Raw genomic sequence first — 26,044 nt, 5'->3', positions numbered from 1 at the left:
AACATTGTATGTGGGACACCGCCACAGCATGGCTTGATGAGCGGTGTGTGGGTCTGTGCCTGGGATCCAATCCCACGAACCCCAGGCCACCAAAGCAGAATGCACTAACTTCACCACCACACCACTGGGCTGGCCCCTCCCTGGAGCTTTTGATAATGAGTAAAGATCCCTAAGAAGTCTGCCCATGAGCTGTAGGACCAAGCTGACCTGGTACCAATCCCATTTGCACCATCCACTGGCTGTGTGTACTTGGGCAACTGATGTAACCTCTCTGAGCCCAGGTTCTTTCACCTGTGGGGGAAGAATGGCAATGATGCATCTGTCTCCCCAGGTTTGTTGCGATGATGAGGTCAGATGCCACTTGTGAAAGCACTGGCTTTGAGGTCTGCAAGGAGTCACTGGCTTCCTCCATCCTTCCTGCTCAGACTCTCAGAAAAACAATAAAAATGACTTATGTTGCTTTGAGTGAGGGGTAGACTCCACCTTTAGGCTTGTTTGAACCTGGCTCCCCAAAGCCCCTGGCCTGGCGGGATCAACATTGGAAGCTGTTAGAAATGCAGAATCCTGGCCCCCATTCCAGACCTACTGAGTCATCATCTGCATTCTAACAAGATCCCAGAGGGTGGACCACAAACACAGTTTGAGGAATGCTGGTTGAGAGGGGGCCCTGGAGTCAGGCAGGTGGACAGCACCACATCCTGGCCTGTGGTGAGGAGTGAGTGGAGTCACGTCCATAAAGACCCTCCAGAGAAAGTACACAATGAAGATGGTTTGTTCTCACTAGATTTGCTCTATATTCTTTGCAAAATTGTTTACCCGAGTTTCCCAGATTCTGGAGAGAGCACCTCTCCTTCCAGGGCTTGGGAACGGGAATATTTTTAAATTAATGCATAATATCTTCGAGCATGAAATGCATGTATAATACTGTGCTTACCACTGAGGGGGAGAATAAAGAGATGACAGACATAGTCTGGGACCTCCAGGAGCTCAGCGTGTCTTTGAGATGAGCAGTGCCAATGTGAAAGACAGTCCAGGACCAAGTACTGAAGTGACAGGGGCAGACAGGGAGCCCCTGGAGAGGCAGGGCAAGCATGCAGTGAGGCTAGAGGCCCGAAGGCACAGCCTGCGCCTCACATGGGAGGATTCGGCTGGGAATGGAGCAAGTGCTGAGGAAACAATAGAATCTGCAGCATGGAGCCTGTCATGCAGGGATAAGGGACATGTGCTGGGGCTGGCCATGGAGAGGCAAGTGTGGGGTTGAGGCAGGCCCTGCCCCAGGGAACCTGTGATAGTCCTGTCTCCAAAGCTGCTGTCCACAGCTGCAGCCTCTCCACACAGGCAGCCACCCCTTCTTCCTGCCACTCCCTCCAAGCCCATGCCTGGGCAGAGCAACTGTCAGTCACCCCTCACATGGCCTCCCTCTGTGAGTGTGCTGGCACACAGCAGGGAATGTCTCTGAGATGCCGCTGGAGCTGACCATGTGCTGTACCTCTTAATGTCTTTTTGTTATTGTTGTGTTGCTCAGGAGATTACTATGTATATCCTGACATCGCAGTCTCTCTGGAATCAATATCATACTACTTCATGTACTGTGTGAACCTAAAACAGATCACTTGCGTTCACACTCACTCTCATCCTTTGTTTTTATGTTTGACTTCATGTTATAAACCCACAGTGCATTGTTATTCTTGCTTTAACAGTCAGTTGACTTTAAAATACTTATGAAAAGAAATCTACTTACCTTCATGTTTAACACTCCCTGTGCTCTTTCCCACTTTCCAGCTTCAGGTTTCCATTTGGTTTCAAATTTTCTACAGGCTGAGAATTTCTTTTAGTATTTCTTGAAGTGCAGGTGTACTGGTGAGAAATCATCTCGGCTTTTCTCTGAAAGTGTTTCTATTCCATCTTCATTTTTGAAAGAAATTTTGCTAAACAGAATTCTAGCTTGGTGTGCTTTTTTCCCGGCACTTCCAAGGTGTTATTCCATTGTCTTCTGGCGTCCATGTTTCTGACGATGAGTCAGTCGTCATCCTTATTGTAGTTCCCCTTTATGAAACGTGATTTGTTCCTCTGGCTGCTTTTATGTTTTTTTTCCTCTCTCTGTGCTTAGCCTGTGACGGTAACATCCTTTGGTGTAATTTTCTTCATATTTATCCAGCTTGGGGTTTGCTGTGATTCCTAGCGAGTTGTTCTTTTTTTTTCTAAATCAAATTTGGAAAAATTTCTTCGAATATTTTTTTCAACTCTGTTTTCTCTCTTTTCTCTTTGGGCATCAATTATTGTTGTTAAATTGTTTGATATACCTTACAGGTTAGTGAGACTGTGTTCATTTTTTAAATCCTTGTTTCTCTTTGTGCTTCAAATTGGATGATTCCTATTACATTGTCTTTAGATTTGCTAATCCTTTCTTTTGTTGTGTTCAATCTGTTGTTAATCCCATCTAATGAGCTTTTTTGTGGGGGGGAGTTAACTTTTAGATTTTTGTGCTTTTCTGTCCTATGATTTCCATGTGGCTGTTTTTTACTGTTTCCACATCTTTTCTGAGGTTCCCCTTCTCATCACCCATTATATCTATCTTTTATTTTAGACTCTTTAACGTCTTTATAAGAGTTACTTTAAAGTCTTTTGTACTAGTTCCAGTATCTAGGTCTTTTGTGGATATGTTTCTAATGATTGATTTTTCTTTTTACAATGGGTCACATATTCCTATTTGCACATCTGGTAACTTTTTATTGTGCAGTATACGTTGTTATGCTACATTGCAGAGACTCTGGATTCTGTTATCTTTGTCCGAATATTGTTGAGTTTGTTCTAGCAGTCAGTTCAGTCTGAACTTGCAGAGGCTTGATTATTAATTTTTTTATGATTTATCTCTTTCTGATTTGCCCTTAGCCTTATGGAAAATCCTTTAGCCCAAGCACATAGTCTTTACTCTTAGATCGTGACCCTCCTGGTATTTCACTGGAAGGACTGGAACATTTACCAAGACCTCTAAGTTGACAAGACTCAAACTCCAAGTTGACTCCAGCTGAATATGGGCAGCAGCTGAAATATCTGCTCAGCTCATTCAGCCTCCAGCTGTTCTTTTCCTCCTGGACTTCTTAGAGTCTTTCCCAAATATGTTAAATTCAGGGGTCAATCAAGTGTTTGAGGGGAGTTTATATGTCCTCTTCTGTAACTCTCTTCTTTCTGGGATTTCTCTCAATTTCCTTCTGCTCCAGCAGTCCCAAACTCCATCCCATGACTCCCTAGGAGGATAAGATTGTACTTTCCTGCTTGAGTTCTAGCTTCTCTAAACCAAGAGAAATGAAGAGTTTCCTCAGAGCAAAAGTCGTATTAATTTGGATCATAACCAATATGCTTCCTTCTTTCAAGAATTGAATCCCCGACCCGCCTCTTCTTTCTTCTAGTTGCTTTACAGTGCCCTTAAAAGTTGTTTTTTTTAACAAATATTTTGTCCAGAGTTTATAATTATTATTTTTAGAAGAGTTGGTGTGATAAAAGCTACTTTCCCATTATTGGAACTAAAACTTGTGGTTTCTATTTCTTTACTACATAGATGGTGTGTTAGTTATCTATTACTGCATGACAGTTCCTCCAAAATGTAGCTACTTCAAACAGCAACCATTTGTTATCTAGCACAGATAGTGGCTTAGCTGTATGATTCTGGCTCAGGGTCACTCCTGAGGTTGCAGTCAAGCTGTTGGCTGTGACTGTAGTCTGAAGGCTTGTAGTTGAAGGGGCTGAAAGATCCACTTCCAAGATACCTCACTTATTTGGCTCTTGGTTTGGAGTCCTCAGTTCTTGCTGGCTGTTGACAGGAGGCCTTGATTTCTCACCATGTGTACCTCTCCATATGGTTCTTACAGCATCCCCACAGCGTGATAGCTAGCTTCCCTGATTGCAAGTGGTTCAAGAGAGAGAAGAAAGAGGAGGCAGCAATGTTTTTTATGACCCAGTCTTAGAAGTCACATACTTCAGTCATACTCTAGTGTTTAGAAATGGGTCATTAAATCTAAACACACTCAAAGGGAGAGAAATTAGGCTTCACCTTTTGAATAGAAAAGTGTCAAAGAATTCTGAGTATGGTTTAAAATCACCACAAATGGGTTCCTAAAAACTTGACTACATATTTATACAAATGGATAATTTTTTCTACTAACTTTCTTTATAAAATTTTACGTTTTTTATATGTTTTAGCACATAAAAATAATTAAATCAAATGAAAGAAATAGTTGCACTGTTCAAATTATATCTTTAAAATAATATTCTTGCTGGAATATTACTAATAATCAGGACTACTCCAACATATATATACCGTTTGTCAAAGTACAGAAGAGTACAGAGAAGAAGGTAAAATATCATCTAGATCCTGGTGAAAGTAGGAATAACCAGTACTTATTGAGTGTTTGCTAGATAATAGGCACTGATCTAAGGTCTCTATATGTATAATGTTATATAAAATCCACAGAACACTATGTTATCATTGCTGCTATTATCCTCACTTTGCAGATGAGGGCCAGAAAGATTAAGTAACTTGCCCAAGGTCAAACAAAGGCTGACCTCTGGCCCCAAATCTTAACCTCTACTCCTTAACAGAAATCTTTAAACTGTATGTGTAGATGGGTGGATAGACAGATAGATGGATATTATTTCATTAACATTTGATCATACTATACTTGTTTTTAGTAACATATACTGAGCTTAACTTTATGCAAATTAACACAAGAGAAACTAAGTCCGACTGAGTAATTGCTGGACTTCAGATTTAATTATATGTTGAATTTTATTTATTTATTGTTTAATTTTATGCTTAGTTTTTTAAATTTATGTGAATTTCACAGAAGACAAAGAAATTCAGGTTGAAATGAAGGAATTGCTGAACTTTACATAAATATTTTATTATAATGAGAAGTTTTCTCAAATATCTATCTGTTATATAAAAAAAATAAAACCCCAAGGTTATGAAAATCTCTAAGAGGCCAGGGTTACTTTTCTTTTTAATTACTTGTTTCCCATAACAGATAATTAGCACTTGAGTTTCTTCTTACCTCTTCACCTCCACACCTCAATTTTAGTTTTTTGTTCATTTGATTTTACGCTGTCAGGGTTCAGTATTAACCTTCTGTCACTATGGTTCTCACAGTCAGTTAGTCTTGGTTCCCCACCATCATTTTCAGCACTGCTTTTGCAGCCTGAGTTGTTTATTTTGATTCATCTCTAAATTCACTGGATTTCATCTCTGAGTAACTTTTCCAAGAAAGGCTAACAGGTGCTGTATTTCCTCAGTTCTTTCTTGTTTGAGAATGTCCAAAGGTTGCCTTTACAGTTGCATTATGTCTGTGTTATATGTTATATCTTTACAGAACTTCACTCATTTGTCTTCTGGATTCAGCATTACTTAGAAAAATTGGAGGCCAGCCCGATTTCTTCCCTTTGTAGTGGACTGAATTTTTTGGCTTGGCTAGAAATCTTCCTTTGTCCTTCAAGTCTAGTAGCTTTGCTGGGCCACCTCTGGATGATGCTATAACAGCTGTTGTTGGAATTTGGTATACTTGAAAAAGATCTGGATTTTTTTTTGTTTTATGTGAATTTTCTGCTGTTATGGCTTTGACTATTTTTGGTTCCATATGTTCAGTTCTGTTCTTCATGTGTACCATTTATACATATATTGGATTTCTTTTTCCTGACTTCTATATCTTTCTAACCATTTTTAACTTTTTGTTTCTTTTTCATTTTATTTTTCCTCAATTTTTCTCAAACCTGTCTTCACGTCTCTGACAGTTTCACCCGTGTCTTTTTCCCAGAGAAAACTCTAATATGGCTTTCGTTTCTAAAGTTGTTTAATTTTTTCCATCTGTTTCTTTCCTGATGAGGATGAACACACTTTTGATCTCTTTGTTTTGTCTTATTTTCTCTTCATTGAACCCTTGTATCTCTTTGAGCCCTTGCTTCAGGAGAAATCATACTTTTTGTTAAATTTTGGAAATTATGGAGAAATGCTTGTTTATGCTTTTCATCATTTTCTTGTACTCATTATTCCCCTTTTTTCCTTATTTCTTTCAGCATCATTGCATAGGTGTCATGATAGTTGCTTTCTGATTGTTGTTATGGTTGACTGGAGAGGAGATGAGGATTTTCTCTTTAGACCAGTAAGATGCTGACATATGGGGAGGAGGACTAGGGGAGTGAGCCAGGCTGCAGGGTCTGAGGGCTTGGTTTGTGAACTCAGATCCTTCTCGTCTGCCAGTCCAATAGCTCTAAGAGATCCCTTCGCTCACCAGTGAATTAGTGTTAACTCATTCCGGGCTGACCACCCTGGGGACAGAGCTGAGTGGCACTCACTGTTTCTCCTCCAACAAACCACGCCACAAAAGCTGCCTGTTCTTGGAAAGATGGTGTATCTATATGCCTCTTGGTCAGACTTCATTGTTTCTAAAATAATGAATGTTTAGGTGGTTTTTCATTTTTGCTGTAAAAGTAACGCAGTGTGGCAAAGAAACAAACTCCCCCAGCCATGCATGCCTCAGTCATATGGCCCTCAGGTGCAACACCTACTTTATGGAGAAATTATACATCCTTGGGAATCACAGTGGAGAGTGGGCTACTCCTACATGTTTAGTGGAAGTCCCTAACTCTTACTTTAGAGAGATTTTATTTTTTTATTAAGTTGTAGAGCCATACGTTGATGATTTATGCCTCTTTCCTATATGTAAGATTTCAGTAAAAATCTATTTAAGATTTTTTATGATGTCAGATTTGTTCATCTTTCTTTATGACTCTTGAGTTTGGGATTTTGCTTAGAAAAGCCCAAGATGATAAATCCATTTTCCTGTATTTCCTCTAATAACTGAGTTTTAGAAGAATAGTTCATCTTAAAACTTTTATGGTTTCGTTTTTTGCATTTGGCTTTTAATCCATATGGAATTTATTTCTGTGAATGGTGTGAACTTTATTTCTCCCCCAAATTAACATTTAGTGCTCTCCACCTGTCACCCTTATCATATACTAAATTCCCCTGTGTGTACTGGATCTTCCATTATGTTTTGTTAGTCTGTTTGTTTTTAATCCCTAAACAACACTTCACTTTTAATTTAATAGGATTTTTTTGAATAACTGATAGGACAAATTTCCTCTTATGGTTCTTTTTCAAAAATTTCTTGGCTATTCTTGCACATTTTCTCTTTCAGATGAACTTGAGAATCTGCTTGTCAAGTTCCATAAAAAATCCTGTTGGGATTTTGATTGAGATTGCATGGAAATTATAGATTAATTGGGGGAGAATTGACATCTTTACAATATTGAGTCTTCCCACCAGGAACATGGTATGTTTTTATTTATTTAGGTCTTCTTTGACATCATTTTAAAAAGTTTTATCACTGTCTTCATATCAATCTTATACATTTCTTGTTAGGTTTATATCTAGGTTGACTTTTTAAAAATTATATTTCTAATTGGTTAATAACTGAAATGGATGTAGGATAGCTATTGATTTTTGTGTGTTAGTTTTTTATATCTGACCACCTCAATGAACTCTATTGGTGCTATTATTTTTTGTTATCTTGGCTTTTCTAGACAGGTGTAAATAAAAGCTGTCTGTAAATATAATGGTGTGTTTTTTTATCTCCTTAATATTAATAACTCATTTATTTTTCATGTCTTATTTCACTATATAAGGAGTCCTGCTGAATATCAAATAGTGATGGTTTATAGGTTTTGTTGTTTTATTTCTGACTTATACAGGAATGTTCCTAGCGTTATACCATTTGTAGATGTCTTCTGTAGGTTTCCTGTACTTACTCTTTATTAAATTGAGGAGATTTTTATATTCCCAGATTTCTAAAAGGTTTGATCAGGAATGGATGTTGAATTTTGTTGCATGCTTTTTAAAAAAATCATCTATTGAGGTAATTATATTGTTTTTCAACTTTACTGTTTAATCTGTTTAATGTAGTAATTACAGTAATTGATTTCCTAACATTGGAAATTTCAGTCTTCCATTCTTGGAGTAAATGCTGTTTGATTATGAGTATTGTTCTTGGAACACACTGTTGCATTCAATTGCTAACTTTGTGTGTGTGGTGTTTGCATCTCTTTGTAAGACAGATTGGATTACAGTTGCTGTTTTCTGTGATATCCCTCTCCAGTTAGGGTGTTAGAATTGTGCCGGTTTTATAGAATGAGTTAGGAAGCTTTTTGTCTTTTGCTATGCTCTGAAATAGTTCCTATTCTGTGGACGTTGCCTGTTTTTTGAAATGTTGGTAGAGCTGATTAATCAATCTGACCAGACATGGTGACTCTTAAAGGGCTAGATCTATTCAGGTTTTCTGTTTCTCTTGAGGGAATTTTGGTATTTAAATTTTCCTAGAAAATCATCTATTCTTCAGATTTTCAAATATATGACATATGAATTTACTATTGTATTCTCTATTTACTATTGTATTTTGATATTTTGGGTTGTTCGAATTATTTTATTTTCTAATTTATAATTTTCTATTTTTCCTTGTTTGTTCAGTCCTTCAGTTTTTAAATTTTTTTTTTGCTGAGGAAGAGTCACCCTGAGCTAACATCTGTTGCCACTCTTCCTCTTTTTGTATATGGAGCACTGCCACAGCATGGTCACTGATAGATGAGTGGTGTAGGTCTACGCCCAGGAGCCAAACCTGGGATGCTGACATGGAGCATGCCGAACTTAACCACTAAGCCACCAGGGCTGGCCCTAAATTTTTATTATTGTTCTTTTTTCCTAGCTCCTTGAATATAGAGTCCTTACTTCTTTATTTTCAGGCTTTGATGTGCTCTAATAAGTAGATAAATGTTTTATGTATTTTCCTCTCATTATCTATCTCTGGCTTAATTATACAGTGCTCTTTTTGTTATTCATTTCTGAATAATTTTTGATTTCAGCTTTGATTTTTGTCTTTAACTCAAGAATTATTTATAAGAGACTTAAAATTTTTTCCAGTTAGATAGATTTTTTTCGTGCTCCTTTTATTGCTAATTTTTACCTTTGTTTGCATCAGGATCAAAGACTGTTCTGTATAATTTCTGCCTTTTTGAATTTATTGAGAATTTCTTTGTGGTCTAATACACGTTCAAGTTTTATAAATATTGCAATGGGTGTTCGACGAGTATTTTCATTCTATGGTTATTGAGTACAAATATCTATGTAAATTAGACCAGAGGTTGCAGCTGGTGACCCACAAGCTGCCTTGGCCCGCAGATGTGTTTTGTGTGACTCACAGAAGTGTTTTTTAAAAACTTGAGCAAACAATTACAAATCAAGAGATTTTATGTAAAAATATGGATGTGGGTTTCTCTTGAAAAATCAGAAGCTCCGACCATGCTGGGCCCTCATTCATTCATGGCAACAGTTTGGGGCTGCATAGTGACTGCTCCTTCAAAGGCCGCACTTCACCGGTCACCCTCATGGCCCGGTTTACTAGACCTGTCCAGTTCTACTGTTTATCTTGCCTGCCTGGTGCCTGTAGGCATCCGAGTTTGTCACCTGAGGACTTGGTCAAGCTCATTCAAAAGTTCAGGAGTCTTGTGTTTTGTCTACCTGGTCTTTTTCTAAGAAGGGATCTTAGTCTCCATGATGATTGTGGAATTGTCAATTTCTCTCAGTTTTTTGGTGTATACATTTCTTAGCTATGTTACAAGGTGCACAAGAGTTATCCTCTCTTGTTGTGTAATGAATCTTGCTTTAATCAATATAGAAATCCTCTCTTTGTCTCATTCTTTTGGCCTGAAATTGTTCTTTGATTGGTATTAATATTGGCACACCTGCTAAGTTATTTTATCATCGCTTTCCTCATATGGTTTTTATCCCTTTATTTTTAACCTTAGTTTCGTAAGTAGCATGTACCTGGCTTCATTTTATTTTTTTGTACAATATTAAGAATTGCTTTAAAGAGGGAATTTCATATATTCACACATGTTCTGATTTCAGATATGTTTGGATTTATTTCTGTTATTGTATTTTCTCTTTTTAATTAATTAACTAATTAACTTACTTATTTTCACTGTTTTTCTTTCTTTTACTTACCTACCTTTTGATAGATAGATGTAGGTTCTTCTCTGGTTTTCTTTCATTTTAATGGCTTGAAATTTTTACATTCGAATTCTGTTTTTCTAATACCCTGCAACACACATATTTGAATTTATATTTTTCTGCCATATTTAGCATTAATCAGTACCTATCCCTTCCTCCTGAGAAAAACAAGAACTTTACCATGGTTCCACTTTCCTCTGCATCTTCTCCTCTCCTTCATTACCTCCCAAAATTGAGATCATCCAGGATTTTCAGTCCATGTTGTTATTAACGGTTTCACATTATGCAGTGACAATTATGTGAGCTTAACTATCCAGTTGACCATTTTCTTTGGTCACCATTGTTACTTTAATCTTGTCTTTCGTTTATGTCAATTTTTTTCTATTCTACTAGGTTCTCTCCTCTACTAAATCATTCATTCTTCCAAAAGCTATTTTTGAGTGCTTGCCATATATGTGGATGGTTTTTTAGGTGGTAAACTTCCCAAGTCCGTAAAGTCTTTATTTTCTCCCAACAAAATTGACTGGGTTTAGATTTTATGTTCAAAATAATTTTCACTCAGAATTTTAAAAATATTGTCCCATGGTCTTTTGGCGTCCAGTGTTGCTGATGAGGGTCAATGCCCTTTTCAGAGAACTTGCTGCTTCTTCCAGAAACTTTCAGGGTTTTTCTCTTTCATCATACTAGGATTTCACCTTGTGTGTCTGGATGTGCATTTGTTTTCATTTTCCTGCCTGGCCCTCAGTGAGCCCTTAAAAGTCATTAACAGTTTTACGTTAGCCTTCAACAGTTAGGTGAGCTTAACTCGAAAGGTGGGTCAGTTTCTTTGGTCACTTTTTTCTAGATTCGAGATTTGAGATTAAAATCTAAAGACTTGTGTGTTTGGCTGCAGGAAACTCTTCTGTTATTTATTTGACTCTTTTGCTTTATTTTTCTTCCTTCCATCCTCCTGGAACTCTGACTAGACAGATGCTAGAACTTTGCCTCTTAACTTTCTTCTGGACTTTCCATCCCTCTGATCCCTTTTATTGGGTCTTGGCAGAATCTCTAAACTCAGTCTTCCAGCTCTCTGATAGTTTTAAACTTTGAAAATAATTTACCCTCTAGAATTTCTAGTTGATGTTTTCAATAAAATTTTAATTTGAATAAATTAATTTAATTTCAATAAAATTTTTATTTGAAGTAATTGTAGATTCACACCCAATTGTAGGAAATAATGCACAGAGATCTAGTGTATCCTTTACCCTGTTTTCTGTAATGATGACATCTTGTAAAACTACAGTACAGTCTCACAACCAGGATATTGACAGTAATATAGTCAAGATGCAGAACAGTTCCTCACCAGAAGGATCCTTCATGTTGCCCTTTGATAGCCATACCCACTCCTGCCCCACCCTCTCCTTTACCCCTGGCAATCACTAATCTATTCTCCATTTCTATAATTTTGTCATTTCAAGAATGCTATATAAATGGAACCATATACTATGTAACCTTTGACATTGGTGTTTTTCACTCAGCATGATTCTTTGGAAATTCATCCAGGTCATTGTGTATATCAGTAGTTGGTTCTTTTTTTATTGATAAGTAGTATTCCATGTTTATGGATGTACTACAGTTTGTCTAACCATTTACCTGTTCACAGACACCTGGGTTGTTTCTAGTTTTGGGCTAGAAAATCACCTACAAACATTCTTGTATAGGTTTTTGTGTGAACATAAATTTCATTTCTTTGGGATAAATGTCCAGGAGTGCAATTGCTGGGTTGTATGTTAGTTACAAGTTTTTTTTTTTAAAGGTGGCAAATTGTTCTCCAGAGAAGCTGTACCATTTTGCATTCCTACTAGCAAGGTATGAGTGATCCAGTTTCTTTATAAGCTTACAGTATTTGGTATCATCAGTGTTTTTTATTTTAGCCATTCTGACAGGTATATAGTGATATCTGATTAATTTGCATTTCCCTGAAGCTAGTGACGTTGCATATCTTTTCATGTGCTTGTTTGCCATCTATATATCCTCTTCAGTGAAATGTCTCTTCATGTCTTTTGCTCATTTTCTAATGGTAGTGTTTGATTTTAACTTTGAGCGTTGAGAGTTCTTTATATATTCTAGCTACTAGTCCTTTGATGATTATGTTGTTGGTGAATATTTTCTCCCACTCTGTAACTTATCTTTTCAGCTTCCTTAACAGGGTCTTTTCAGAGTAAAATTTTTTAATTTTGATGAAATCCAATTTATCTATTTTTCCTCTTATAGATCATGTTTTTTTGGTATCAGTCAAGAACCCTTTGCCCTGTCTTAGATTCTGGAGATATTCTGTTTTTTCCTAAAAGTTTTATAGTTTTAGGCTTTACATTTTGAATGCCATTTTGAGAGATCCACTTTGAGTTAATTTGGTGTCAGGGGTGAGGCTTAGGTCAAGGGCTTTTGGTTTTAATGTGGTTTTGTTTTGCTGCCTGTGGGTGTCCAATTGCTCCAGCACCAGCTGTTGAAATCCTGCATTTCTCCCTATGAGTTGTCTGCACTTTTGTCAAAAGTCATTGGATATGTTTGCGTGAGTTTATTGTTGGGTTCTCTGTTCTGTTGATCTGTGTGTCTGTCTCTCTGCCAGTGCAGAGTCTTCGTTATTGGAGCTATATGTAAGTTTTGAAATGAGGTAGACTGATTGCTCCCACTCTATTTTTCTTTTTCAAAATTATTTTAGCTATTCCAGTTCTTCTGCCTTACTATACAAGTTTTATCATTATTTTGTCAATATCCACAAAAAATCTTGCTGGGATTTTGGTAAGGATTGTGTTAAACTTGTATATCAGTTGGGAGAGTTGATATTTTTACTATGTTGAGTCTTTCAATTAGTGAACACAGTATGTCTCTCCATTTATTTAGATCTTCTTTGATTTCTTTCATCAGCATTATGTAGCTTTCACTATACAAGTTTTATGCATGTTTGGTTAGATTTACACCTAAGTGTTTCATTTTATTTTAAGCGATAGTAAATGGCATTGTATTTTTAATTTCAACATCCATGTATTTATTGTTAATATACAGAAATATAAGTTTTTTGTATGTTGATCTCGTGTCCTGCAACCTTTCTGAACTCATTTGTGAGTCCTAAGAATAGATTCCTTGAGATTTTGTACTTGATAATATCACCTGCAGATAAGGGGAGTTTTGTTTCTTCTTTCTGATCTATATGCCTTTTATTTCCTTTTCTTGCCTTATTGCCCTGGTGAGAACTTCCAGCCTATAGCAGACATCCTTACCTTGTTCCTGGTTTTAGGGGGAAAGCATTCAGACTTCCACCATTAGGTAAAAGGTTAGCTGTAGGTTTTTGTAGACGTTCTTTAGCAAGTTGACAATGTTCCCTTCTATTCCTAGTTGTTTGAGAGCTTTTAAAATATGAATGGGTATTGAATTTTGTCACTGCTTCTTCCACGTTGAGTGGAATAATCATATGATTTTTCTTCTTTTGATTGTTATGATGGTTGTTTATATTGGTTGATTTTTTAATATTAATCCAATTTTGAATCTGGAGTAAACTCCACTTGGTCATAGTGTTTTCTTTTCATATATTACTGAATCTGTTTGCTAATATTTTGTTAAGGATTTTTGTGTCTATATTCATGAGGATTTTTGGTCTGTAATTTTCTTTTTCTCTTTCTTTTTTTCTGTACTGTCTTTGTCTGGTCTTGGTATTGGGATAATGTTAGCTTTAGTAAATGAATTGAGAAGTGTTTCTCCCTCTTTCATGTTCTGGAAGTGATTGTGTAGAGTTGATGGTAATTCTTTAAACTTTTAGTAGAATCCTCCCATGAAGCATATGGACCTAGAGATCTCTTTTTTGGGAGATTATTTTTACATTGCAAGTTCAATTTCTTGAGAAGTTACAGGGCTATTCAAATTATCTGTTTCATATTGGGTGAGTTGTGGTAGTTTGTGTTTTTTGAGGAAGTGGTTCATTTTGTCTAAATTGTCAAATTTATATGTGTAGAGTTGTTTGTAGGATTCCCTTCTTACACTTTTGATGTTTGTAGAATCTGTCGTGATATCCTCTCTTTCATTCCTAATATTGGTAATTTGTGTCTTCTGGGTTTTTTTTCTGTCATTGTTGCTGGAAGTTTATCAATTTTTATTGATCTTTTCACAAAACTAGCTCTTTGTCACACTTGTTTTCTTTAGGGTTTTTCTCTTTTCAGTTTCATTGTTTTCTGCCCTTATTTTTATTATTCCCTTCCTTCCTCTTGCTTTGGGCTTATTTAGCTTTTCTTTTTCTAGGATCTTGAAGTGGGTGGTATAGGTTGTTTATTTGAGATTTCTCTTTTCTAGTGTAAAAAATAGTGCTATAAATTTCCCTCTCAGCAGTGGTGTAGCCATGCCTCAGATTTTGATAAACTGTATTTTCATTCTCATTCAGTTCAATGTTTTTTTTTCTTCCCTTGAGATTTCCTCTTGGATCTATAGATTATTTAGAAGTGTGTTGTTTGGTTTACAAGTGTTTGGCAATTTTTCTGTTATCTTTCTGTTATTGATTACTGGTTTGATTCCATGTGGGTGAAGAACATTCTGTGTGAGTCCAATTCTTTTACGTTTGTTGAGGTTTGTTTTATGACCCAGGATCTAGTCTGTCTTGGTGTATGTTCTGTGGGCACTTGAAAACAACGTATATTCTCCTGTTGTTGGGTGGACTGTTCTCAAAATGTTGGTGAGAACCTGTTGGTTGATGGTGTTAAGTTCTTCCGTATCCCTGCTGATTTTCTGTCTAATTGTTGTATCAGTTGTTGAGAGAGGAGTGTTGAAGTCTTCAAGTATAATTGTGGATTTGTCTGTTTCTTCTTAAAGTTCTATCAGTTTTTGTTCACACATTTTGTAGCTCTATTGTTTGGTGCTTATACATTTAGGAGTACTATATCTTTTTGAGTTGACCCTCTTGTCTTTAGAAAATGTCTCTTCCTGTCTCTGGTAATTTCCTTTGCTCTGAAGTCTGTATAATATTAATATAGCTACTTCTTTTTCATTTGATCAATTTTTGCATGATATATCTTTTTCCAACCTTTATTTTCAACCTGCCTATTTTGTTATGTTTGAAGTGAGTTTCTTATGACAGCATATATTTGGGCCATTTTTTTTTAATCTGCCTTGCCAATCTCTGTCTTCTAATTGCTGTATTTAGGCCATTTACACTTAATGTAATTTTTTTTTTTTCCTGAGGGAGATTCACCCTGAGCTAACAGCTGTTATCAGTCTTCCTTTGATTTTTTTTTGGTATATGAGCTGTGGTGAGAGCATGGCCACTGACAGATAACTGGTGTAGGTCTGTGCCCAAGAACTGAACCCAGGCCACTGAAGCAGAGCATGCTGAACTTAACCATTAGGCCACCGGGGCTGGCTCAACACTTAGTGTGTTTGTTAGGACTTCAGTCAGCCATTTTATCTTTTGTTTTCTGTTTGTTGTCTCTGTTTTTAGTTTCTCTCTTTTTCCTGCCTTCCTATGGGTTACTTGAATACTTTTTAGAATTCAATTTTGATTTATCTGTAGTCCTTTTAAGTGTATCTTCTTGTATAGCTTTTTTAGTGACTGTTCTTGGTATTACATTATATATACATATCACAGTCTTTGAATGTTGTCATTTTACCAACTTGAGTAAGGTATAGAAACCTTACCTCTCTAACATCCTATTACCCTCTCCTGTTTATAATTGTCTTAATTTCTCTACATACATTTAGAACCACATAAGTTATAATTTTTGCTTTAATCATCAAGCATAATTTAGAAAATTCGAGAGGAGAAGGAAAGCCTGTTGTAGCTGTAGATTTATGTGTTTTATGTGTCTTGCAAGTTTGGATAGGGTTTAGCTATGATTTCTTCCAGTACTTTCTCAGCCCTGCCTTCTTTCTCCTCTCCTTCTGGGAGACCATCCAATGACATAAATGTTAGATAATTTGTTATAGTTCCACAAGTCTCTGAGATTGTTCATTTGATTGAAGTTTTTGTTGTTGTTTTATTTTTTAGTCTGTTTTCTCTCTGTTGTTCAGATTAGGCCATTTCTATTGTTCTGTCTTCCAGCTCACTCTTTCTTTCCTCTGTTCCCTGCATTCTGTTGTTGCGCCCATTCACTGAGTTTTTTATTTTGATTATTGTATTTTCAATTCTAAGATTTCTACTTGGTTCTTTTTAATATCTTCTTTTTCTTTGCTGAGACTTTCTGTTTCTTTATTGAGGTTTTGTATTTTTTCATTTTTTAAGGCTTATTCATAATGGCTCATTGAAGTATATTTATCATGCTGCTTTAAAATATTTGTCAGATAACTCTGACATCCCTTTTACCTTGATGTTGGCATCTGTTGATTGCCTTTTTTCATTGCATTTGAGATCTTGCTAGTTCTTGGTATGATGTGTGATTTTTGATTGAAACCTGTATGTGTTTGTATTATATTAGGAAGCTCTGGGTCTTATTTAAGCCTTCTATTTTAGATGGCTTTCTCTGACACTGCTAGGCACGGGAAGGGAGACCCACTGCTTCATTATTGCCAGGTGTAGGTAGACATCCCAGGCTGTTCACTCATACACCGGGGAGTAGGAGGATTTCTCCTTAATGCTGAATGGGTGGGAGTTCCAGCTCCCCATGTGGCCTCCACTGACACTATAGTGCAGTCACCTTGTTACTGTGGTTGATGATGAAAGTTCTGCCTTTCCACCGAGCCTCCTGATACCACCCCAGCGGGTCGGGAGAAGGACACCTTTCCAGGTAGGAAGGCCAGACTCCCCACAGAGTCTTCATTGACCTCATGGGGATGAGTCTCTTTTTTGGTTGGGAGGGAAAAAGTCCTGCTACTTGCCCTTTTTTGACATCACCTAGGAGGGGTGTTGGGGCTCCCCATTACAGCCTTGTAAGGTGCAGGTCTAGGCTCCCAGCTTGGCCTTTACTGCTGTGGGTGAGTGTGGTGCCACAGTGTTGTCTGTGGTGTTTGTCTAGCCTAGAGCGGCTATTGTGTAGGAAGTTTCTGTCTTGCTGGGCTGCCCTTTCCTGGTCCTTTAGCTGGAGGGAGCAGGCCTTGCTTGGGACTCTTTTTTGGTCTGCTTCCTTTGGCACTTCTAGGTTGCCAGCATCTTCACCTCCAAGTCTGGGTTATGTGAGACAATAAGAATCCCAGAGAACTTATTACCATGTTGTTCCTTGGGTCCCATGGTCACTAGCTCTCCGCCTTTCAGAGTCGTTTGTTTGTTTTATATATAATGTCCAGGGTTTTGACTTTTCCTAGCAGGAAGAATGGGAAGAAGTGCTTCTCCTCCATCTTCCTGGAAACACAAGTCTTCTTACTGATTTTTAACAGATGCAGTACCTTCTTGCATTATTTTAAAGATGTTAATGATACTTATTTTGAAGTTTTTTTCCCATTTGCGATATTAATCCTGTATCCTTGGGTTCATCTGATTTTTTTTGTTTTGTTTTATTTACCTTTTTAATTTGGTAGTTCTCTTTCTCGATGTTAGTTTTCCTCTGATATTTGCTGATTCTTGGTTGTCCACCTGTGTCTGTGCTCACAGATCCCTATTAGGCTGCGGTGGTTGTCAGGTCTGTTGGCAGGGTCTATCTGGGACGTGGGAGCAGGAGGGACCTACTACGGGATAGCGTTGCTTCTGGCAGGTGGTGGGTGGACTCCCTGTTCCCAGAGCACTGTACCACCTTTCTGGCCTCACGCCCTCTTTCTCTGTGTTAGCCTCTGAATTGAGTCCGCTCGCTGCTCAGCCTGGAGGAGGAGGCAGCTGACCTGCTGCTGCCTCAGCTCCTCTCCCTGATGCCTGCTCAGGGCCCCTCCTGTCCTGGCACGCCAGGCCTCGAGATTGCAAGTGCTTCTAGAATTGCTTCTACCTCGGCAGAAGTCTTCTTCCCTGGGACACTGCTTACTCCTGCTGGCCGATCCAGTCTGCTTGCTGTCTTTCTAGAGTTCCTCAGAACATCTTGTCTGCCAATCTTGTTTTCAGGGCCATACAGATTTGTTCTAGGGATTTGGGTCCTGAGGATAGGTAGACCAAGTGCTCAATTTCCCTTCATGGTCTGGTCTCTTTAGTATTTTTATTGTGATGATCACAACAGCTATCACTGATGGCTGTTAGTTTCTGGATGCTACCCCAGACTTATCCTCATCTTTGCATGTAATCCTCAGAAAGATCCTGTGAGCTGGATATTATCATGGCCATTTTACACCAGGGGGAACTGACAGCTAGAAAGGTTACCCACCACGTCTAGGTTCACACAGCTGCTAGGAGGCAGAGCTGAGACATAACTCAAGCCCGTTGACCTGAGGCCTGGATTGTCCCTTTGCAGTTGTAGCTCTCTGATGCCAGGACATAGTGGTGACCCAATGAGGACAGCTGCCACCAAGTTCTGTGAGCAGAAACAGAAGTAGAAAGGAAGGTTCCATGCTGTGCACGTGTATTCTTTTCCTTGAACAAATTCATATTCCCTCTGAGAATAATTTGTTCTTACTTCTCTCTCTTGGTCTAAAATATATGAAGCCATGCATTTCAACGTTTCAACCTTCCTCTGATATGGGGAATAACATAGGAAGGTAGTGAGAAGGAATAGAGATCATCCTAGCTTCTCTTCTCATTTAACCTTTCTTTACTCTCTCACTCTGTTAACCTTTCAAAAATAATTTCAGCCCTCTGCATAGTTTGCCTCCTTCTCGCTCCCTGTAATGCTTTTTTGCTCTTACCCCACCTGCTTCTGTTTGGCATTGGTGGTGGGCAGCTCCCAGACTTAGTTGCATCCACCAGCCATGAGCTCCGCAGCAGCAGCAGCTCACCTACAAGCTCAGCTCCGTGGGACAGAGCCCTTCCTGCTGGTGCCCAGAGGGGTGTAAAGGCCCCTCCCAGACTGCAGGCTGATGGTGTGAGCCTGGTCACTGCGTCAGGTCCTTCTGGCTTCAGGGCGCCTCCCAGCATCCTGTGAGACAGGCTCTCTGGGGATCCAAGTGTCCACCCAGACCTGAGCAGAACTTGCTGTCAGGGAAGTCCGCAACCTGACAGCAAGTCACTTGCCTGTCAGGTTGCAGGCAAGTGAAGCCATCATCCCTTTAGCTTTAGGAGGCGCCTAGCTTTTGGCAAGTTCCTCACCTGTGCTGGTGCTTAACTAGAGTCAGACGTGTTCCTGAGGCGGGACCAGGGTCACCTGGGATGCAGTGTTTTTGGTACCGCACACCCTGCTTCTAGTTTCAGAGAAGCACCAAGCCCAAGGGGCGGATCCCAAGGCTGCTCAGGAGCAGGCAGCAAGGAGCAGGGCAGCTGGAGGCTGCCTAGATCACCCCTCTGGGCCTGGCAGATGCTTTGACACAGAAACCGCCCCCTGCTCAGGCCTCAGAAGTGTGCACATCTTTTCAGCCTGTGTTTACTCCGTTTCTGGAAAGGAAAACAGCAAGAGCCAAATTTCTGTTGGTGTTTTTGTTCCATATTTAGATTGGGGAACTGAATCATGTTTTTCCTTTCAAAACATGAAAATGTTAACTACATAACAGCTAAATTAATCCATAACCATAAATTAGTTAATTATGTTAATTCAGAGTCACAGAATTCAATCTCATTAGCGTTTCCATTAAGCAGTTCAGGCTTGTGAGCATTTAAGAGGACAGTTTAAGCTGCAGATTAATCTTCAAAGGCTCCAAGTGCATTTTCAACTGCAATGATTTAAGATGCATTGGGAGGTTTGGGGGATTTGGTGAATGTGGGCAGCTACTATCAAGGGACCGGTGCTCTCAGGGAGCTGGGGTTCGCCACCCCCCCCCCCCCACCGTTCTCATCAAAGGCCCCTGCCTGCTGGGTCTGAGCATCACTAGGCTAAGCCATGGGAAGGAGGAGATGGACAGAATCAGCCATAGCTCCTTCACTCACCCCTGTGTCTCCCTGGTGGCCATGCCGTCCCCAGGCTGCCCTGCTGCAGCCACCCCCAGAGGACAGTGAGACTTGACTCTTGAATGCCTTGGGCTACACAGTCCAGGTTTCTGAGGTTGTCCTCACAAACACTGAATGAGGAGAAGCTTTGCTCCTGGGTGTATGTGGGAAAGACAGAGAGACAGGGAGAGACATATTCAAGTCCAAATGACAAGCTCTCAGGTAGTCCTGTTTATGGCAGAGGAAATGTCTGGTTTTCATGGTGGTGTGATTGTCTTACTTTTGCTGCCGTCTTGTCTCCTTCAGAGGCTCGTTCAGGGCATGTGCTCACTTCCTCTGTCACAAGTGCAATCCTCTCAGGGTTCCTTGCTGTCCCCACTTGCAGGGTGGATATTTGGGTGCCCCATCCATCTCAGAAGTGTGCTGTTCTGTCCAGTGTCCAAGCTACCGCCTCTCACTGAATAGCTGTGTGTCCCTGGTCAATCCACTGTTGTTCTCTGGCCCCTGTTCCCTGGCAGGGAGACCAGGAAAGTCAGCCTAGATTCCAAATCTCTAGGTAATTGCTGAGGCTCTTCCAGTTTTTACCATTCTTTGAAAAATCAGCAGAACCTGATTATGAAAGAGTGAACTGATTTAAAATGTAGTTGTCATTATTATTTAGGTATGCCAAGGCCAACAGATCAAGAGACAATGGGCATTAAATAGAATTTGTTTGGGAATAGAGTTCCCAAGAGGAGAGGGCAGGCCCCGCCATGGAGGGCCACATGGGGAAGCACCAGGCTGGTCAGGAGGCAGAGGGGGTGAGGGGACTAGTGGCCTAAAGCCATTGTTGTAGTTTCCACAGGAAAGAATGGGCAAGGCAGGGTAAGCAGGCTTAGAATTGGCTAGTTTGAATAATTTCAGTGAGTTTTGGGGTGTAGGGGCTGTCCCTAGTTGTCTGGTACCTCATCTTGGGGTGATTATGGCAGGCGGAGAGTGGCCCAGAGAGCCCCATAAAGAAGGTGGTTGGGACGTGGGCTCTGGATTGGTTGGTTTGCATGTGAAAGATGTGCTCCTGGGGGCGTTCTTTGCTGTCTCTAAGAGTTGGCCAGCCCTGGGGTGCAAGGTGTCAGTCGATCCAGGGTCGGCAGAGCCCCCAAATGTCAAAGTTTCAGAATACAGAAAATAAGACATGGTTAATGCAGGACTCTACCTAGAAAGGGCCTCATCTCATTGACCCAGGGCTCCATGACAGCATAGGCCCATGAGTTTTCTGGTATACCACTGGCTACAGCTGCATTTCCTCTCGAGAAGGAGATGGAATGGCTCCATCGGGAGATCAGGAGCAGAGCAGGCGGCCAAGAGAGACTTGGCTTGCTCATTAGCTGCTGGTCTCCAAGCACTTCGTGTGGTGGTGGTAAATCTAGATGTGCCTTGACGACTCGGCAGACCGCAGCTGCCTGGGGTTCGTAGAACAAGGTTGTCATGTATGGGCATATTTAGAGATTTGAGAGCTCTGTTGCTATCTTAGGCGATAATGAGAGTTGACAGAAACCTTTTAGGTTTGTAGCATTTCTAAACAACTGTTGAAACCTCACTTGGCCCAGAATGGCTGCTGGTAGAACAGAATGTACTGTAGCTCCAATGGCAGAAAAACCAAAAACCAATTCTCTGTGGATTTGCTAAAATAAACTCAGGATTAATGAGCAAAATTTGTCGGGGAGGCCTATTTGTCTCAGGAAGCTACAATCTAATTTTACTTGCCGCCGTTCGTTGCTCTTGCATTGCCATTCATTTGCTGAAGGCAAAATACATTACTTCTCAGTAAGCAAAAGTGGGCCCAGCATGTCCTGCTCCCCTGCCTTCCTCTAGATGTTAACAACCTGGGCTGATAGCTGACTTCTTGTATTGGGGTGTGTGTGTGTGTGTGTGTGTGTGTGTGTGTGTGTGTCTGTCTGTCTTCTTCTCATTGCCTTTTTTTTTTGCCTTACCAACTGAAATGTATTTTCTCTCAGTTCTGGGGGTGAGAAGTCCAAGATCAAGGTGTTGGCAGGTTTGTTTTCTTCTGAGGTCTCTCTCCTTGGCTTGCGGATGGCTGCTGCTTCTTGTGTCCTCCCATGGTCATTCCTGGGTCTGTGTGTTATCTGTGTCTGAGTTTCCTCTTTTTATAAGAACACCAGTCATATTGGATTAAGGCCCACCCATATGACCTCATTTTAGCTTCATCACCTGTTTAAAGACCCTATCTCCACGTACAGGCACACTCTCGTCTCCCCCATTGCTGTTTAACATTGAGCTCCCTCGGAAAGTTTTCAGGAGAAATCTGTATCCTGTGCTGCTTTACGGGGTCCACTGCACGTCGATAGGTTTGCCTTGCCTTATACAAGCCTGTAATTTGGAAAGGCGCGCTCTAAATTAGAACAGGGCAAGGGAGGAAGGACGGGTCACTATGAAAAAAGCATTGTTGGTTTTTTTAACTTTACCAAGAGACTTGTAAAATCATTCATTTCAGCAAGTTCTCCCAGGGCATTTAAAGTATAACTGGGTTCAGGCAATTTTATAGGGAAGCATATATGGTTTAAAGTGAGGCAAGCCTGTGTGGTTCTTTGCTGCATGCAGCTTCAGTGCGCAACCAGAGCTGTCTGCTGGGGGACTGAGCCCCCAGAGCATTCTGAGTTGTTCACCCAATCTCAAATTGGTCAGGTCTTGCACAGCACCACCCTCCTTCAATGCAACACTCCTTCCGCTTCATGCCCGCAGTCCTGTCCTCGGAGTGGACCAGGCCTGTGTCTCCTGCTGCCATGAGCTCTGAACCCAGCACTGCAGCAATCATGGGCACGCTAACACCCGGCAGTTAATTTGCCATCCAAATGATTTGCCCAAATTATTTTTATACCTGACAATTTATGGTAAACAGGTCTTTCCTTTTTCATTAGAGAAATGATTACTGTTTTTCTTCAATTCGGCATTTCCAGGGAGCCATTCACATTTAAAGCTAATATTGGAACAGCAGGTTTCTACTGAAAATATTTACCTTTTCTTTGTTGGCAACTTGTCAGCCGTGGGGAAATAGATACTTCATTAAAATCTAAATGCCTTATGCTTTCTTTCTCGCCCATCAGTCACTGCTCTTCTGAGATGAAAAGCATTGTGAGAAGTGTTGGGAAATCATTCTGGTTGTTTGTTTTTACTTACTTTTGGATGTCTTCTGCCATCTTGTTCTTCTTGTTCAAAAATAGGCTTTCCAACACCTGTGACACGCATGGAGAAGTCCTAGAATAGCAGGTTCCACTTCTCCACTAGAACATCAGAATGGTTTTGGCTGTCTGTGCGGCCGGTGGGATCTCCTGCCCCGAAAAGTGCATTGCCAGATGTAAGGGCGTAAACAATGCAGCTGCCATTTCTCAAGCAGTGCTGGGTGCCAGGGCCTCAACATATATTTAATCCTCTCAACTACCCCCATGTAAATATCATGGAAAACAAGGGCTCAGAGAGTTTGAGGCCCTGGCCCAAGGTCCCACAGAGCCGAAATTCCACCCCAGGACTCTCAGACCCTGCTGTGTTTCCCCCACTGCGAGCTGCTCTCCGTCTTGCCAGGGCCATGCCTTTGCCACACCCCGCTGCCAATGTCCCACACTGGTCACGGCCCCTCTCTGGGGGCTTTGTGGCAGAGGGAGCTGAGCACCTGGGTCCAGCATCTCTGACACAGCCATGGACACGGAAGCCCTGGGCACACAGACCACTGACTGTGGGAATGATGGTACTTCGGGCCACCCTGACTCTTCCTGTCCATCCAGAAATCAGAAATGAGAAAGTACAGTGAGTTGATGTAACAGCCATGTGGGCTGTGGCTGCAGGTGGCTCTGCCCCGTCGATAAAAGAGAGAAAGGAACCCCATGATAGATGCCGACAAACCCAGAAAAGGTTTGGCCCTCGTTGTAACTCCCTTCGTCTTCAAAGGGAAATTAGTTCTTACTCTGTTGAAATTAAGGACCTCTATTTGTGAAAAGACACCATAAACAACGTGAGAAGAGAAGGCATCAACTGGGAGAAGATATTTACAATATATATAACCAACAAAGGATTCATTCCCAGTACAAGCAAAACCAAGCAATATATTATTAAGCATTCATACAATTGTATAAAATGGTAGTTTTTAAAAAGCAATGGAAGGAATAATCCAAAATTCTGAGCAGATTTCTCAGTGAGGGGCAGGGCGTTGGTATGCACCCCAGTGGGTCACGACCGTTTCACATCAGGTGGAGGGTTCATGGGTGTCCATTATTTTACTGGGCTTTGTAACTAACATGTATGTGACATCTGATCCTTCATATATATCAAATAGTCAATTTTTTTTAAATAAAGGTAAAAAGTAATTATTGTTATAAACAACCTCTTGAAGTAGGTGTCATTACTCCCATTTTTACAGGTGGGGAAACAGGCTCAGCCACTAACACGTACGTTAAGTACTTATTGCACGCCACACGCTTTACATGAATCATCTCTTTTAGTCTGTATGGCACTACTCCCATCATGGGGACCCCACCCTCATGACCTCATCTAAACCTAATTTCCTCCTAAAGGGCCTCATCTCCAAGTACCATCACATTGGAGGGTAGGGTTTCAACATACGAATTTGCGGAGGGACACAGACATTCAGAACGTAGCAGATAGTGCAGAAAGGAAGGGAAATAGATAGAAGAGAAGATGGATGGTGTTGAAGTTTATTTCTACTGCTCCTTTTTAAGGCCTTCCAGCTATAAACAGACGGTTCTTCTGATGACTTCAGCGTCATCTTCAGTCGCTGCCCATGCCCACTTGGCCCACACTCCCGAATGGCTCTTGGCACTGTTGGTGAACGTCTTCGTGTCACCCAGACCTCAGCCTCACTGTTGTTTGGCTATAAATTTCTCAGGCATTGATTCTGAGTACAATTCCCAGGCTTTTATAGCAGAGTTTCCAGTTGAGCTTGGTGTCCCACCCGGGTATGGGGCCAAGAACGATGTGCCCTAGAGTGGCCTTCCCTGTCCCTACCACCACTGGTCGCCTACCCGGCCTCCTGAGGACCCCCTGCAGTGACTTTTATATTCTCCTAGCTCACAACTGGGGAACTTCAGGGCAGATGTTAAGGAGAAAACCTCAGGAAAACCTGAGCCTTCAAAACCAGGTAGAATGATTGATAGAAGGGAAGAATTTACTACAGTTACGTCTTCTTCAGATGTTCTTCAGATAGGAAGTTTCTCACCCTGACAAATCATGAAGTGCCTTTAGTTATTTGTTTACGAGCCGTGTGCAACTGGGCGAGAGATTAGAGGACGAGATCATTTGAAATTGATGTGTTAGGGATCTTGCCCACTAATTATCCATCAAAAGTGACAGCGGGGCATCTCCACGACTACGGTTTAAACGGATGGGACAGGAGGACTTAATTTCCATAAAAAGTTTGTCCCTGAGCACCTGGGGCAGTGTCTCCTCAGAGTCTCCTTCCTGTGGTTCTTCCTGCTTGAGTCCTGTACCTTCTCGTTTCACCTGGGGGAAAAGTCATTATTTTGTTTTCTTTTAATGAACTACATTCAGAGTTTCTGTTTTTTGAGAACCTCCTATACGTTGATGTGGATTCTGGGAAATAGAATGAATAGACCCAGTCCAGTCTGGGGGCACCTCTGCTTGGTGAGGTGGGCCCCAGAAAGAGTGCTGCCTGGGCTGGGGGTGCACGGGAGAGGGGGCTGCAAACGTTAACAACCACGTCTTGGAAGAATCTTTAAGGGCGCAGGGAAATGTCTTGCATACAGCTCAGTGGGATAAAAAGACTTCTAGAGAAAGTGGATGCTGTGGGCAAAGAAATATACTAGAAGAAAATAACCAAAATATTGTCACGAGTTATTTCTCTATTTCCCAAACTTTCTGCAAAGACCATATATTATTCTTGTAATCAGAAAAAGTCCCCTTTTCCATGACATCTTAAATAGCTCTGAGATTTGAAGTTTGTTTTGATGAAAGACATGGCCATCGCTCATGCAGAGGGAGCTGGGCCTGGTGTGGGAGGGGCTCCTGGGGGCCTCTGAGGGGGTGGCTGTGGGTGCTGCACAGCCATGTAGAGTGCTGATCCAGGTGGGGTGGCAGAG

At 40.6% G+C, this 26,044-nt stretch overlaps 1 protein-coding gene across 5 annotated transcripts in view; it reads left to right on the top strand.

The window, feature by feature from the left end:
* The window catches only part of PCSK6 (proprotein convertase subtilisin/kexin type 6), a 181,088-nt gene that overhangs the window by 69,964 nt on the left and 85,080 nt on the right, over positions 1-26,044 (top strand). The window lies entirely within an intron of this gene.

Source organism: Equus caballus, chromosome 1, assembly GCF_041296265.1.
Source record: "Equus caballus isolate H_3958 breed thoroughbred chromosome 1, TB-T2T, whole genome shotgun sequence".
In the NCBI taxonomy this organism is placed as follows: Eukaryota; Metazoa; Chordata; class Mammalia; order Perissodactyla; family Equidae; genus Equus; species Equus caballus.
Note: the sequence above shows the minus strand (reverse complement) of the source record. Positions and strands in the feature narration are given on the sequence as shown.